This window comes from Cynocephalus volans, chromosome 7, assembly GCF_027409185.1.
Source record: "Cynocephalus volans isolate mCynVol1 chromosome 7, mCynVol1.pri, whole genome shotgun sequence".
NCBI lineage: Eukaryota > Metazoa > Chordata > Mammalia > Dermoptera > Cynocephalidae > Cynocephalus > Cynocephalus volans.
In genome coordinates, this window is record NC_084466.1 from 61,908,639 (window position 1) to 61,925,991 (window position 17,353).

The 17,353-nt window shown below is 40.0% G+C and overlaps 1 pseudogene; it reads left to right on the forward strand.

Moving 5' to 3' along the window:
• Window positions 1–17,353, forward strand: part of LOC134381643 (receptor-type tyrosine-protein phosphatase S-like) — a 139,436-nt pseudogene that overhangs the window by 9,407 nt on the left and 112,676 nt on the right.

Sequence of the window (17,353 nt, forward strand, 5' to 3'; positions counted from 1 at the left end):
CTGGCAAATGAAACTGTTTCCAGTTCAATCTGTCTGTGTAACAAGGCATACACACCATTGTGATGAGATGACATGTGTAAAAACTACTTTGTAAATCACTAGAGAGTGAGGCATTATTTGGGAAAACAATTGCCCCTTTTATCTAAATAATTAGGACTGTGTTTTAGCTAATAGAAGGGAATTATTAATGTTGTGGTTTGACCTTGCATTTGAGTGTAATTTTTATCATCTGTAACCTGATAGCCAAATTCCTAGCAAATGAACCATTTATTATAAAAGGTGTTGACACAGACAGTGCTAATCTGGACCACTTTTCCTTGTGATAGCCTGATGATTAGAGGCCAGAATATCCAATTCTGTACTGTCTTGTAACAAAGGAACTGTAGACAGTGCTTTTTCCCTGTAAATCCATGTCCTCGGGTTGCCTCTGAACTTGGCCCAGGAGGCCTGTTGACTACATGCTCATTTCTGCTCATTTGTCTCTAGAAATACTGGTCCAGACAGCACTTTCCGAGTTTATTTTACTAGCTCAGCTTTCGCTGGACTCTTAAGGATTTCAGGCACTGGAACAGCTGTGTTTAACCTTGTCCATTAAGTCCCCACCCAAAAACCCCATCTGAATTGGCAATGTTTCTGAAAACACAAGTGGAACTAAATCACAAATGTAAAAAGCGCCTGGGTTAAAACCTATCTCCTTCCATTTTCTTTTTTTCCTTTATGGAAAACAGATTACTGGCTTTGATCTTATTCTTAGGTGAGGTTTGTTGTTCTAGTCTTTTTAAAAACACTCATCTCAGAATTTCTAATCAACTATAAGAAGAGGGGGAAGGTCCAGTTATCTGCTTGTAGTAATAAAGATCCAAATATAATTTCTGCAATTCAGCCTTTGGTATTCTTATTTTGAACTGGAATAGCACAGAAAAAGTGTATTGAGGACATCACAATTGGAGCATGACTTGTGTTGCCTGGTTACTAGGACTCTCCGGAGATTAGATCGTCATGATATTTAGATGCACAGAAAAGCAAACAAACAAAACTCTAACCTCCCTGGTAATTCCCCTGTAAGGACGGGACAGCATCTAAGATTGGAAACCTGGGTTAGGGGAGAAAGTAATTTCTGTTAGCACAGGATGATGAATAGTAGTCATTTTCACCTATGTCTTCCCCCAGAAGGTGGTCTCACCACCTGAGAGATAAGGTTGGTGAGAAGCAGCCACATTCAACATGAGTTTCACGTTGCTCTGGTTCTAGGGGCCCTCAGATGATTCTACGTGGGCCTGCTTATCTCCAAACGCTGCCTTGTGTTATCTGCAGTATAATGGGAGAGGGCCTGGTTTTGAAAGAAGTAAAATAGAAGCAGGCTTTCATGTGTCCCTAAGGAGGGCACATAGGATTTGTGTTGGAAATGGATCTGAAGACTTAGGAGAGACTAAATAATCACAGATGTAGACAGGCTGATTCTCTTCCACTGGCTAATTTAAAGACGTCTAAACCTTGGCCACATTATCTTCTTTTAGCTGAACATCATCATTGTCCCTTTCTGTATTCTTCTCCAGATCACAGAAGAGAAATCCAGAATAACATTTTCCTGAATCCTTTTCCAGTAGGACTCTGGGTTCAATCAGCCAGAGAGAGGAACTTATGTGAGATTTGGAAGGCAAAAGAGAAGGAGAAGATATTTTTCTCTTTCAACAGCTTTGGATGGAGAGCTGAGATCTTCATCAATGGCTTCCCTTAGCTCCAGGTTCCTCGGATAGGTAGCTGCGGTCATCAGCAGTGGCTTCCCTGTGATCACCGTTCCTCCAGGTCTCCTAAAGTGGTCTTCTTGACCTTTGCTCTCCCAGCTCTTCCAATTGGTTATATGAAACTGTGATTCTCTATATCACATATCTTTCCACTCAAAATACATATAGTCACTCCCCTTCCCCAACTGAATAATCCTGAATGACATAAAGGCCTAGGCACAAAGACCCAATAACTTTGTCATCTGATAAATCTGAGTTTTAATTAACACCAAATTATAGGCCAATATATGTCTTACAGACATTAAAATACATATGGTATAATTTCAATTTTATAATGTTTTATAACATTAAATTAATTTGTGATGTTAGAAGTAATGATGGTGGTTACATTTGAGAAAGACCAAGGTTGAGTAGTGATTGGGTGGACAGTGAGAGTGGCTTGGGATGCTGGTAGTATTTGATTTCTTCATCAAGATAGTGCTTAGATGGTTGAGTTCTTTTTGTGATAATTCATTAAGCAAAATCAACATAATATGTGCAATTTTCTTTACATATGTTAAACTTTTATCAAAATTTTATTTTAAAAAAGTTAAGGTTGGTAGGAAATTTCATTTTCTTTAGTGCCAATCCTAAAATGACAATTTAATCATTGAGTCCAATCTTATTCTTTGACAGATGATACAACTGAGGTAGACAGAGACCAAGTAACTTGCTTAAGGTCTACCTTCAAGCCCAGTTTTCCCCCCATTTATAACCTGATTTAATGTGAGAATTTTAAAAATCATGTTTTCATAGTTATCTTTTTTCCCTGTTTTTTTTTTCTACTTATAGTCAATTAGAAGTAAACTCTGCATAAAAATAGATGAGAGGAATCATTTCAAGCTAATTTGTTGTCTCACGCATTACTCAAGAAATGTCAAACTCTAGTGACAAGATAAAAATAAGGGTATCATTGGTAAAGAATGTGCCAACCTTGCCAAAATATTCAGTATTTAAGAGTAGGAAGCAAAAGAGCTGCTTCAACATTGGGCTGTTGTGAATTGTATGTGGTTCTAAATCAAGCAAAAAAACACACATTGTAAAATGTCACCAAGAAAGGTAAATAGGATACTGCTTAAAAATTCACACTAATTTTCTCAATTTGTTCATTTCCCACAGCTTTGCTACCATTGAAACACCTAGATCGTCATCCCTTAGGGCTCGGAATTCCTCAGGCATAGTGAACCCACTGAGTCAGCATTACTTTGCCTGCCCCCAAGTGAATCCCACATTACAGGGAGTTTCACCAAAGGAAAATACTTCCTGGAGAGTTGTGGATTTTATAATTAACAAAGGACAAGAAGATTCTTTCTGCAGAGTTCTCCTACCTCCCACTGTTCCCACCACTATCACCCAAATCTTAACATAGTCTAGGATATTCTAGGTTCATTACAATACACATGTGCTTTTGTAATCTTTTAACCTATTACTTTCAGATGTCAGCAATAGAGTATGTTTTTGAGCTCCTTGGTTTATTCTGAACTTGCATTCATCATAATTCAGAAAAAAAAATGACTTCTTACCATCTATTTGTTCACCATATATTTATTAAACTTCTACTGCATGCCTAGCAGTGGGCTTTGTGCTGAGGACATGCAATGAATAAGACACAATCTCTGTCCCTAAGAAGTTCATGTCTGGTTGCAGAATAGCCATAGAAAATAATAGTTGAGTTACAGGAATGAATTTTGGTGCTGTCTAAAGCATATCATTTAAGTCCTAACTACAAGTTTTAAATTCTGTTTTCTTGATAGTCTTTGCTGGTACCCTTCCAATATGATGCTCACTGCTATTTTGGATAAAAGGATTTTTTGAGAATTCATCCTGCTTGAATTAATTTAAATATACCAAACTTGGGCATAGCTTGGGAACATCCCAAGTTCAGATGACAAGAAGAGTCTATGAGTACATGTAGGAAATAGGCTGAGACTTCTTCTGTGAAGGTGATACTGATTAGATGTTCTAGGAGTAGGAAATTTTATGGCAGGAAGCTGCTACGATGGTGACTATGTTTGAGAAGGCTCTAAGAGACACTGAAGTTGTGTTGAAAAGAACTGTCAAGGATAATGTTGAATATGTTTAACTTCCACCCGTCCAGCATCAGACAGTACTTCAGAGCTCACAGTTCAGAGCATGGAAACCTATAGGCGACTTCTCTACCCTGAGTTTCTATGTCCTCCCAGAGCATGGAAATTCTGTCCCACATCAGGAGATGCCCACTTCCAGTTATTCCTGATTTGTTTGTTGGGGAGACACATTACCTGTCAAATGGGATCAAAGACTTGAATGAGAATAGATTAGCAGTCATTCGGGATGTTTTTGACCTACGTTTTATTGCCCATAAGTTTAAATAAACCAAAATTTGGTTAAAAACCCTGCTGTATATGGAATCTCAAGTGACCCAAATAGCCAAAACAATCTGGAAAAAGAATAAAGGTAGAGGACTCACACTTCCTGATTTCAAAACTTACTACAAAACTACAGTAACCAAAACAGTATGGTACTGGAATAAAAACATACATATAGACCAATGGAATACAATAGACAGCCCAGAAATAAACCCTCACATATACGGTTGAATTATTTTTGGCAAGGGTACTGAGACCATTCAAAGGGAAAATGACAGTGTTTTCAAAAACGGGTTCTGGGAAAACTGAAAGATCAAAATGCAAAAGAATGAAATTGAACCCTTACCTAATACCATATACAAAACTTAACTCAAAATGGACCAAAGACCTAAATGTGAGACCTAAACAAATAAAACTTCTAGAAGAAAACATAGGGCAAAAGCTTCAATTGGATTTGATAATTATTTTTTGAATATGACACTGAAGGCACAGGCAACAAAAGAAAAATAGACAAATGGGACTTTATGAAAATTTTAAAAACACGTGCATCAAAAGATGCTGTCAACATAGTAAAAAGACAACCCACAGAATGAGAGAAAAAATTTGCAAATAGTATATCTGATAAGGAATGAATATCCAGAATATATACAGAGAACTCCTAAAAACTCAGCAACAACAAAAAACCCTAATTCAATAACAGAATATTAAATAGACTTTTATCCAAAGAAGATATACAAATGGCCAATAAATGCATGAAAATATGCTCAACATTACTAATTATTAGATAAATGCAAATCAAAACTACAATGAGATACCATCTCACTGGCCATTAGGATGGCAACTATCAAAAAGCCAGAAAAATAACAATGTTGGCAAGGATGTGAGAAATTGGTACCTTTGTGTACTATTGGTGGGAATGTAAAATGGTACAGCTTCTGTGGAAAAACAGTATGGCAGTTTCTCAAAAAGCTAAAAATAGAAATAGTATATGATCCAGCAATTCCACTTCTGCATATATACCCAAAAGAATTGAAAGCAGGGTCTCCAAGAGCTATTTGTACACACATGAGCATAGCAGCATTATTTACAATAGTTAAAACATGGAACCAACCCAAATTGTCCATCAGTGGATGAATGGATAAACAAAATGTGGTACACACATACAATGGAATATTATTCAGCCTTAAAAGGAAGGAATTTCTGCAATATGCTACAACATGAATGAACCTTGAGGACCTTATGATAAGTGAAATAAACAAGTCAAGAAAAGGCAAATACTGTATGACTTTACTTAGATGAGGTGCTTGGAGTATTCAGAATAGAGACAGAGAGTAGAAGGGCAGTTGCCAGGGGATGGGAAGAAGGGGAACTACTGTTAAATAAGCATAGGGTTTTAGTTTTACACGACAGAAAGAGTTACAGAGATGGATGGTATTGATCATTGTACAAGATGAGGAATGTATTTAATACCAGTAAACTGTACACTTAAAAATTGTTAAGATGGTAAATTTTGTTATGCATATTTTAACGCAATAAAAAAATTGGGAAAAAGTGGGAAAAGGATCTGAATAGACATCTCGTTAAAGACATACAAATGACCAAAAAGCACACAGAAGGACAGTTGACACAATTAATCACCAGGGAAATGCAAATCAAAACCACAATGAGACTCTGCCTCATGCCCACTGAGATGGCTAGAATTAAAATTCAGATGATAACAAGTGGTGATAAGAATGTGGAGAAACTGAAGGCCCCATATGTTGCTGGTGGCAAAGTCATGCAGCCACTTTTAAAAATATTCTGGCAGTTCCTCAATTAATTAAAAATACAATTATCATATGATCCAGAAATTTTACTCCTAGGTATATACCAAAGAAATTAAAATGTGTCCACACAAAAACTCGTACACAAGTGTTCATAGCAGCATTATTCGTAATAGCCAAAAGTAGAAACAATCCAAATGTCTATCAACTGATGAATGGATAACAAAATACGGTATATGTTTATCATGGAATATTATTCACTCATGAAAAAGAATGAAGTACTAATACATGACACAAAGTGAATGAACCTTCAAAACATTACACTAAGTGAAAAAAGCCAGTCACATAAGAGCACTTATTATATAATTCCATTTATATGAAATGTACAGAATAGGTGGAGCTGTAAAGATAGAAAGCAGACCACTGGTGGTTCTGGCTGGGGAAAATGAGGGATAGGGAGTGGTACCTAAAGGGTACGAGGTTCTTTTTGACGTGATGAAGATGTTCTAAAATTTGTTGTGGTGATGGTTGCATATATCTATGAATATATTAAAAATCCATTGAATTTTATATCTTAGATGGGTAAGTTGTGTGGTATTCTCAATAAAGCTATTAAAAAACTGAAGAAAAACAAAAAAACTATCACCACCAAAAACCCTGATGCAGAATCTCCTTCATCGCTGATGGAAAGGTCTGGTGATGAATATCCAAAAGACCAGGAATCATAGGTAATGTAATTTGAGCTGGATGACGGGAGAGGCAAGGATTGGGCTGAAGTGGATAAAGTAAAGGGACAGACACTCCTTAGCTCCCACTAATCACTGCATATAGAAATGCAGCCCCTGTCGGTTCAAGAGAAGTTGGAAAATCTGCATATTCTATTAAGTTTTCCTAATTTTCATTACGGTAAATTAATTAAAAAACTCAAAAAAGAAAAAAGAAAACAAAAACACTTGTTGTTCCAGCTAGAAGGTTATGAAAGTCCTTTGCTCCCATAGTAACAAACAGAAACACCCTTACAAAATTTAAATAGTTTTCTCTGGAGCCAGCAAAAGGCAGTGAACTCAAGGAAGACTTCATGAGCAGAATTGACTCAACAATTCTCCCTCTACCTTCCAAACTCAAATTTTGCCAGGAAGGCAACAGTAAAGAGGATAATAAGCAGAGAAGAAATAACATACTACCTTGCATTCTTGTGGTAGTTGGATTCCAGAATCCAGACTGAGTTGAACCCAAAGGTGAACCCAAAATGTCTGCAACTGCAGCCAAAGTTCTCATACTTCAACCACTGGCAAACTCAAAAAGGCAGTGTGGCAAGGAAGGGTTGTGCCCAACATCAATTTTCATCAGAAAAATGCAAATTAAAGCCACATGGAGATACCATTTCATACCTGCTAGAATGGCTAAAATTACAAAGTATGACAATACCAAATGCAGGCAAGGATGTAAAACGACTGGAACTCTTATACACTGCTGGTGGGAGTAAAAATAGCATAACTGCTTTGGAACACTTATCGGTCATTTCTTATAGTGTTATGTATGCTTATGAAAAAGTAATTCTATTTCTATGTGTATACCTAAGAGAAATAAAAAAGTGTGTCCACCGAAAGACTTGTTTGTACAACTCTGTTCTTTACAGCAGCTATATTTATAGTAACCTGAAATACTCCTGAAAATAACTCACATGTTTATCAACAAAAGAATATATAAATTGTGATATATCGATGTAGTGGAATACTATTTAACAGTAACGAGGAACTACTGATATGTTTACCAACTATGTGTATAAATCTCAAAAACATTATATATATTATATTGAGCGAAGGAAACCAGACACAAAATAGTACATACTGTAAATTTAATTTGTACAAATTTCAAGAATACACAAAACTAATTTATAGTGGTAGAGATTGGAACAGTGATTGTCTTTATAAGGGAAAGTCAGTTTTTGACTAGATAGGGGCACTGGAAAACCTTCCAGGATAGTGGAATTGTAAATGATCAATGTGTAAGATATGTGTATTTTCCTATATAAAATTACACACTAATGAAAAATAAAATCTAGAATAATCATAATAATCATGTGGGCCAGACAGAACAGTTTATGACCTGTTTCTGCTGCTGACTCTATTCTGGTAGATGATGGAGCTCTGCCTTCAGGTATCAACCCAAAGATTCCTGGACAGGAGAATTTTAAAAACTACTCTTCTAGGCTTAGGAGGATCTCACTTCTGTCAAGGATGCTTAGAGATGTGCAGGATTTTCCAATAAGAGACTGCATAGGAGTGATCAAGGCTGCTGGGCCCCTTTCTACCCCAGCCTGGGCCTATCACACCCTGACAGTTGTGGTCCAGGCTTGTGTTGTTCTCACCTCCTTGGCTCTGTTCTTGGGTTGTGAAGCTCTCCTGAGCTGTCTGTTCCTGTGTTGTCCTTCCAGATGCTGCCCCAAAATCCAAAATGCTTGTCCTAAAGTAGTTTGCTTTAACCACATCCAAGCTCCTCCCTAAGCCAGCAGACCTCAGCTTGGTCTGACCCTTGTGATTACATTGGACGCAGGTGGATGATCCAGAATAAAATTTTAAGGGCAGTTGATTAGCAGCTTCAATTCCATCTGCAACCTTAATTCCCCTTTGTTACATATAGTGACAGATTCTGGACATCTGTGGGGGCATTATTCTGCCTACTGTAAGGTCCATAGACTTCATCAGACTGCCCAAGGAGCCTGTGAGATAAAAAGTGTGATGCCCTGCCCTTACTCTGGCCAGCTCTCCCTGTGTGTGCCTGGTCCTGGCTATCCTGCTGAATTGAAGTGGCCTCATTCTAGCTACCTTTGCAGCCAAACTGGGTAGGATCCCTGTAAGAAGCACATCCGTTACCCTCCTTGTCACCTGACCACCTCCTCCTGGAGACCTCAGCTCATCATGCCCCTCTCCACAAGGCTTCCCTGTTCATCTGCCTCATAGGTGCCCCTCCCGCATGTGCCTCCAGATAATTATTCATCCTCCACGGACGTCTTATTTCTGCTTTTGAGTCATTTACTTTTCTGTTTCTCCAGTTGAACTATGAACTGCTTTAAGGTACAATTACGTCTTTTTCACTATATATCTCTAGCCTGTAGATAACTGTATCCAGACCACAGTTAGAATTTATGTTTTGTCAAATGAACTAGAACTTCCTAAAAAAGAGAAATAGAACCAAGTAGAACTTAAGAAAAATGCTAGAACTAAAACTGAAATTTGATTTAAAACAAAACAAAACCATAAATATCCTTCTGTTTCTGGGCTGCTTTCAATATATATTTCATTGTGGGGTGTCCTAGAATCCAGACTCTGCCACCCAACTCCATCCAGACCCTACCTAAACTCATCCTGGGGCAGCCCAGGGCCTGACAGAGGAATCACATATACTTTAATCCAAAGGGTCCTAGCCGAAGTGGCTAGGAGCCCCTTTTACTGTGGCTAATGTTGAGAAAATGGCCCAACTCACTCCTGAAATGTCACTGCAGCCAAAGCAAGACCCTGTCCTGGACTTGTGGATACTGCAGGGGCAGGGGGCATGGATATGCTTCCTCCATTGGCACACTACAAACTAGGCTCCTTTCCTTGAGGTACTTGTAAGCTCTCAGAGATCACAGAACACAGAACAAAGAAGGAACCAAAGGTCTGAAGTAGGATATGCTGGACTTCTGAGTTTTTTGTTGCTATTGGACTGTGAAGTCTTGACCATTGCACTCTAGGGATTTGTATCCTCAACAATGCCTAGTTTTAAAAGAAACTTGTAAAGTTAAAAATAGTTATTAAAATTAGAAGGGTGGCATATACTCTTTCAAACTAGAGCCTAAAGTTATGCTCAGTACTAATCTCGAGTTCCATTGCCACACAAGCTTCAAGTAAACATAGCTGCCTGAAAGATACTCCATCCTATATTTCTTTGACTGAGCACTTTAATTGCTATTTTCCCTCAACAAAATTGGATGCAGCACAGGATTGTCAATATTGCTGGTCTAAAAGTCAAGAAATCCGGGTAGCCCTGGTATGACCCCTAGCCAGCAATATGACGCTAGGCAAATTACTGTATTTAACTTCACCTGACAAGCTTGTTAAAAATTTTGGTGCCTGGGGCTCTAGGCACACATGGTTTGAATCAGAAATGTCATTGAAGAGCACTAGCAATCTGTATACTTAACAAACACCTGGGTGATTCTTTCTTACCATCAAGGGACCATTGGATCCAATAACTACATTCTGCTAGTGGATATGTTCACTTTCCTAAAGAAAAGCACCAACAACTTTTGCTCTTAAAATAACAGGGCACCTAGGGGACAAGTAGTGAACTTTGCTTCCACTGGTTAACATCTGGGTAGTGCAAATGGCATTTTCTTGCAACAGTCTCCTTAATAAATGGCAAGTGTTTTTCTTTTGGCAATCAACACAGGGGATTAGTTTGTTTTCTATCTCACGTGGATCTCTAGTAAAATTGTTTGAAGTCTTCCTGCACAAAGACAAGTTTACCAAATATCAATTATTTTAGCAAACCATTGGGATTTGAATTGCATCTTGATATTATTCTTCCATCTTTGAAACAATTTGACTGGAAGATTTTTGTGAAAATCAAGATCTGAAACCCAGGGGTGGGGAGTGGGAGGGATGCAGTTTCACAGGGTCTAGCATGTTAACGCACATTTGCGGGGTTTCTTCCTACTCACTGAAGTTATCCTAAAAAAAGGTATTATTTTCTCAAACATTTCTCCTGATCACTTTTATGTGATTGTCGTTTACTCCTCTTGTGCTGCGAGTCTGAACCCAAGGGATAGATGGCAATTGAAAGAGGGAAGTGTGCCTATTTCCATAGGTACTTCCATCTAAGGAGACTGATAGCATCCTTTATTTCTGCTGAAGAAATTTTTTTTTTAAAAAGGGAGAAATATGTAAAATAAATTGTTTTTAAGCCCATCTCGTGCATGCACATGTGTGTATGTCTGCACGTGTGTGCGTACATGTGTGCATGCGTGTGTGCACACCACAAACATGAACAAAGCTGAGATTAGCATCCCCAGATTACAATGAGAGGTCTGGAGCATTCCCTGTTTACCTTGGCAAATGAGTGTGTAAGCATGTGGGGAAATGGCTGGCAAATCGCTGCATCTTCTTGTCCTTGATATTCGTCTTGAAATAGGAAGTGCTCACTTTCCTAGAGTCTGGGTCTCAGCTACTGCTCTGAGCCTCAAACCACTCCCCTGGAACTCAGGCCCCTCCTGAGCCAGAAATGAGTTACTGTCGCATGTTGCACCTATTTTCGAGCACAACTCAGAAACAGAGACCACAGGAGGCAAATTCGATCGATTTCAGTGTCAAGCATGCACAGTAGAAAAGAGATTGTCCTTGAATGACCTTCCACTGGTGCTAGCGAGCCCTGAGAACATTTTAAGTATATTTGGTGTATATACTGGAATTTGACCACTGAGCGTGTGCCAAAAGGAACAAACAGAGCATGCGCAAGGCTAACGTTACCTACGAGTTACAGAACCGGGAACCACTCCCTTAGTTAAATAATCATAGATAACATGAATATGTGTAGATAGCCAACCATAAAACGTAGAATGGAGGACAAAATGCTGCTACTCCCTCTGCGGTCAGCCTGCACTTTGCCTATGAAGTGTGTATTCCTTAGTCCTTACATTAAACCTGTTTTCACTTTCTACTCTGACTCTGCTCTTGAATTCTTTCCTCTGGGGTGGAGTCGAGGAGCTGGTAGAGGACAGGGTTGAGGTCAGCTTTCCGACCGCCCCAGACCGTCTTCTGCGGCAACAGTGTGGCTGGTGTGCCGAGGCCCTGGGCGAGTGCCGCTGGATAGACCGAGGTCAGGCTGATGGACGGGAAGGAATCCGCGCGTCTGTCCAGCCTGCCCGTCAAGCCCTGGCCCGTGACAGCCATGTCAGGCTGACTCAGCAGAACCGTCCGCGTGGCCCAGCGGGAACGGCTCCGGGAGGAGGAGAAGGAAGACAGAACGGGGGAGAGAGCACTGGTTTTCACGGCAAGAACCTCTTGGCCTTGTCAGGTGTGATTTCTGCAAACAGTCGAAGCAGTTTCCCATGGTGTCGTCTTAATTACCTCTGTGCAAAGAAGAAAAGGCATGGTGGCGACAATTCATCTGCGTTGTCAGTTGGTGACTTTTAAAAAAATTTCTAGGAATTCTTCTCACTCACAAAGCATATTATATAACCATCTGTTTTTCCCTAAATATGAATTCCTTTAGGTTTGTTCATTTCTGTCTCTTCAGAAGATAGACTAACATTGCCAATATTGAGCATCTGTGTGTGTGAGAGGAGAGAGGGAGAGATTTGGTGGTTTTTCTTTTTTACACGGGCCAGTTTTGTGTTCCTGGACACAATTTCTCTTGCTTACAGGTGTCCAAAGTCTAGTGGCCATTCTCACGTAGGACCAGATGCTGTGCAGAAATCTGCGCTCAAGCTTGTCTTTCTCTGGGGCTTTGATGGGAAAGAGAACCTTTTTCAAGGCAAAGATGAAGAAATCATGCAGTTTGAAATTCCAGTGAAGGAGAGCTGGATTTTATTCCTGTTTGGCACTGTCCTTAGAAGGCACATCATTTATCGAGTCGGTTTCAATTTCTTTTAGAAAATGGGAGAGTGATGCATCCTCCCTCATTAAAAATTGAAAACAAGTGAACATAGTCATTTTCTGCTTTTCTACTTTTTTGATTTCTCCTTTTTGCTTATTTCACACTCTTCTGATAGAAGACCAGTTTTCTTACCCCTTTTATCCACTTATTCAACAGTTTCAGCTAACATCTGTAACAAAGAAAGTGTCTGCATATGTGCATTTGGGGGCTGTAGTGGATTGAATTATGTCTCCCCAAAACTCACTGAAGCTTGAATTGTGTCCCCCAATTTTTATGTATTAGAAACTTGGCCCCCGCCGTGACTGTTTAAAAGGTGGGAAATCCTATTATGGTGATTGCAAGGTGGAGCCTTGAGGAGGTGATTGGATTGTAGGACCGTGCAGTAGTGAATGGATTAAAAATGGTGCTCAGAGGCGTGGTTCTGAGGACTTTAAAAGAAGAGAGAAGAGTCTGTCTCTCTCTTGCTCTCGCTGCTCTCTCTACTTCTATCATCTTGCAATGTGAGACCCATGGGTCACTGTCACCACCACCAAATGGACTTTGGACTTCCCAGCCTCAGAAACTGTAAGCAATAAATTTCATTTTTCTTTATAAATTACCCAGTTCCAAGTATTTTGTTATAAGCAACAGAAACTAATACAGGGGCAGTGGGCATGCCCAGTGAGGACGTGGGTGGACTGCTCAAAGACTGTCTTCTCAAGCAAGCTGTGTCTAAAGTTAGCAGGAGGGCATCTATTTGGGAAGTGATATAAAGAGTGGCTTGAAGAATGGCTGTTAGCTCGGTTGGTTAAAGCATGGTGTTGTAACACCAAGATCAAGGATTCAGATCCCTGTACCATCTAGCCGCCAAGAAAAAAAAAAAAAAAAAAAAACACGCAAAAAAAGTGGCCTTAAACTGACTTCTCCAAACTCCATTCTTAGTCCCTTCATCCTTCAGTTTTAGACACCAGGGCCTCCCATTTTCTTCACACACTTGAACCAACGAGCTCCTGGGCTGAGGCAGGAGGCAGAGGAGCGGTGTGGCAGCCTCAGAGTGCCCCCAGCCCTCCGTTCCCCACCCCAATAAAACCTAGCAGCGTATCCTGTACAGACAAAGACTAAAAAGTGCTTTTTGAGTCAATGAAAATGTAGATGAAAAAGTGAGTTAACTTGATGTTGCTCTACTGCCTTTCATCTGGGTGAAGAGGACCCAGGAGAACACACTCTAACACAGGGTCATTTTTTTTTTAATGCCATAGAGAATGAAGGAGGGGATCTGAGACGAAGCCCTTAGGCAAAGCCCCTGAGCTCCTCGGGCCGCTGATAGTGAGATAAGGTTTAAAGAGAAGTTCAGTGGTCCGGACCCTGAGAAAGGAGGCTCCTTGGGGATCCTGGGGATTTCTGCTCCACTGGCTCGGAAATCCTCAAACAGCAGGATTAATGGTGATGTAGGCAGCAGTCAAAGGAGGAGAAATTCTCAGTTCTGCTCTAGAATTTGGCTGATATCCAGAATTTGTGCTCTTCAGAGCTTGCTGTCGTCTAGAAGCCTTTCTAGAGTGAATGGTGGATGGGGCTGTCACTGTGCGTTTGACTGGAGAATTCTGTAGGCTTACCCTGGGGGTGGATTTGTGCTGTCCTCATGGACATAGCAGTGCCAGGGCTGCATGGAAGGGTCACCCCCAGATATATGAACTCAAGTATTGTAATAGCATGCATGTTCTTCTAATATCTGACCTGTGGACGCTGTAGCTGGGATCTTTCTTGACTGCTGTGTTCTTGTTGAGGACATCACCTGGAGGCCTCAGCCCAGTGGAAGCTCTTTGCTTATTTACAAACTTCTATAATATCGCTTCTATGGTTCCTTTAACATATGAGCATATGACAATCAGCAACCTTTAGAGCATTAAAGAATTAGCATTCTTTAGAGGTTAGCAATATGGGAATGTTATCTACTGTTTTACTATTGGAGTCAGAAGAGCCGTCTGAGGACCTGTAACATGCTGCACTAAATATAGCAACAGAAGAGCAGTTCATCTTTCAAGGGCATATTTGCCTATCAGCTTTCTGGACAGGCTTTGGGTAAAGCACCTCTGCCGTGGACTTTCATGTCCTTCAGCCAAGCAGTGGCTGCATGCTAACAGCTCACCTCCTTGTGCTTCTGCCGTGCTGCCCTAGTGTACCCTTTTCTTACAGAGCCAGTTTCTTCATTTCTTTAAATTTTAACATGTAAAATACATCCTAAAGCTTCTGGCCTCCTTGAAGGCTTTCTAGGAAACCTCTCTCTAAATCTCTTCAGTCAGAGCTTGTTTGGAGCTGGGACAAGCTATACATGTGATTTCTCTTTCTTATTTGCACATTGTCATGTCTTTCATTTCAGCTGGGCTTTGTATCTGTCCCAATGGGCAAGGAAGTTCTTTGACATTGCCATGATCTTGAGAAGCATGTTGTGCACTTGGTGGATGACATTAACAGATCAACGAGTTGGGGGATCAGAATTAAGTTGGGAGACAGGAAATGAGACATGAAGTCCTGAAGGGTGGCACAGGATTACCTGAGTGAGCTATATCCCATTTTAAGGTCCCTGTTCAAAGACAATAGAAAACAGTGGTGTCTCAAAGCACTGCTATTACCACCTGACAGGTATTTGGCCATTTCCTGCTTTGGGCTCTTAGTCCAGTCCTTAGAGAACACATGCCCTGCAGACTTCAGGTTACAATGAGAGAGGAGTTATATCTTTTTAAGAATACAGTTTCCAAAAATATAACATAATAAATAAAACCCAGTACTGAAGACAGGAAGAAAGACCAGTCTCTTAATGCTAAGTTGAAGTAGCTCCCACAGCACATGGACGTTTTGTTCAGTTTTTTTAATGAAGACAGATTGGAGAAATGAGAAGCAGTTGAGTTTGGGAAATTAGCTATTGTTTCATTTTTGTTAAACCCTGTAATACTTTAAATGTAGGATTAGATGGACATCGTTTGGGAACTAGGAGCTGAGAGACAGCAGGGGAGAGAGGAGGAAAAGCAAAATGTTCTTGAGTCAGTTGCTTGATCAGTTTTCATGGACGAAGATGACCTTGTGTTATAAGCATTCAGATTGCAGGGTGAAAGACGCATTCTACATTCTCTTGTACACCAGGGGCAAAAACTGACTAGGTGTAACCCAGTCCATGAATGAAAAGGTGCTTTATAACAGGATTTAATTGTACTTGTCTGGAATTTTGCCCTTCATTCCAGTTGTGGGATTTAATTAATCCTTCCCCAGAGGTCAGGCACTTCAAGGCAAGTGCCATAGATGGGCAAAGAATGATTTCAATGCGGTTACAGTTAGATGTGACCAGTTTTAATTTTATAACTATTATCAATTGTTTAAAGAACTTGGCTGAATGATTTCATTGTATGTGTGCCTTGAGGCCTTCTGGAGCAATTTGGAAAATACATTATAGGATAAACCACAAGATTATTAAAATGACTTTAAACAGTATGAGTCCAATTTTCAAAGGAGATTGTAATACCCATATTTACTCATGTCTTATCCCCTTAAATAATTATTTAAGTTATTTAATAATTATTTAAGTGTTTTCACTCTGTATTTTGAGGATCAAATTTATAAAAATGTGTCCCTACCTAATTATCTTGCCCCTCTCTGCCTTACATTTTTTCCTTTTCTTTCTTTTCTTTGAAGCAATTCTGGCTTCTAGCAAGAGCTCTCGGGGGAATTTAAGAAATAGAGACTGATGATCCAGGTGAAAACAACAGAATCCCTCTCTAATGTGCTTTCCCTTCAACATATCTAGTTTTTTCTCTATCAAGGAATACCTTCTGAACAAAAGAGAGTGTGTTTATCCTCACCACAGTTGGCAAAGGCTTAAATTAAAGGTTTTTTCCTATTGCTCTTTCATTGCCTTTTTCTTACCTGCCCCCTTCTTCCCTGAGGTTTTAGAGATTGGGCTGTGACCCCTCTAACTGCCACTGAGCAAGGTTGGGGACGGGTGTGTGAGTGACAGCTCCCTGTGGACATGGGTTGTGGTTCTAACCCACCATATCCTAGGGGAAGGGAGAGCAGTTGTGAGGTGACTGGCCTGAAGTGTTGCCAGGTAACCCTTTTTGGACCAAAACTACTGAAGTATTAAATATGAAACCTGAAAGAAAAGAAAATTTAAAACAAAGGCTACCTTTTGATCACTGCGTAAATATTTTTTCTCTCTTTTCTAATTCGTCTTGCTTTTTTGGTCTCACATATAAACTGTCATAGACATATTTCAATCAAGATCTTTATCACAATCCATTCCTTATATCTATATAAAATGTTGGATGTGGAAGAAACAACTGGCGTCAGTAAGTTGCTGGAGTAGAAAGAATGCTGGGTTTATGTTCAGACCACCACTGTTCAAGTTCCAGCTTAGCTACTGACTGTGAGAAATACATTTCTGTTCTTTATAAATCACCAGTCTCAGGTATTCTGTTATGGCAGCCCGGATGAAGACAGTGTCTCTCTTCTTTGACCTGGCAGTCATCTTGCATTTTCCATCTTGTCTAATAGTGTTTCCATGTAGTCTGCACCAAAACTAGAAACCTCAGTGTTACTAGAGGGAATAATAACCTCACTTATTCCCTCTTTCTTCAACCCCCCACATCCTATTTGGGTCCAGTCTTGAAGGTTTGGCTTTTTCCAATGTCTCTGTGCAGGGCCCTCCTTTCCGTGCCTGCTGAGCCTGCCGTGGCCCCGGCCCTCATCGCCTTCCTCCTGGACTAGTGAAAAGCACTTCGGTCTCACCTCCCTCCACCCCACACACCCCTTTCTCCTTACCACTGCAGTCAAGTTCATTTATCATTATTCT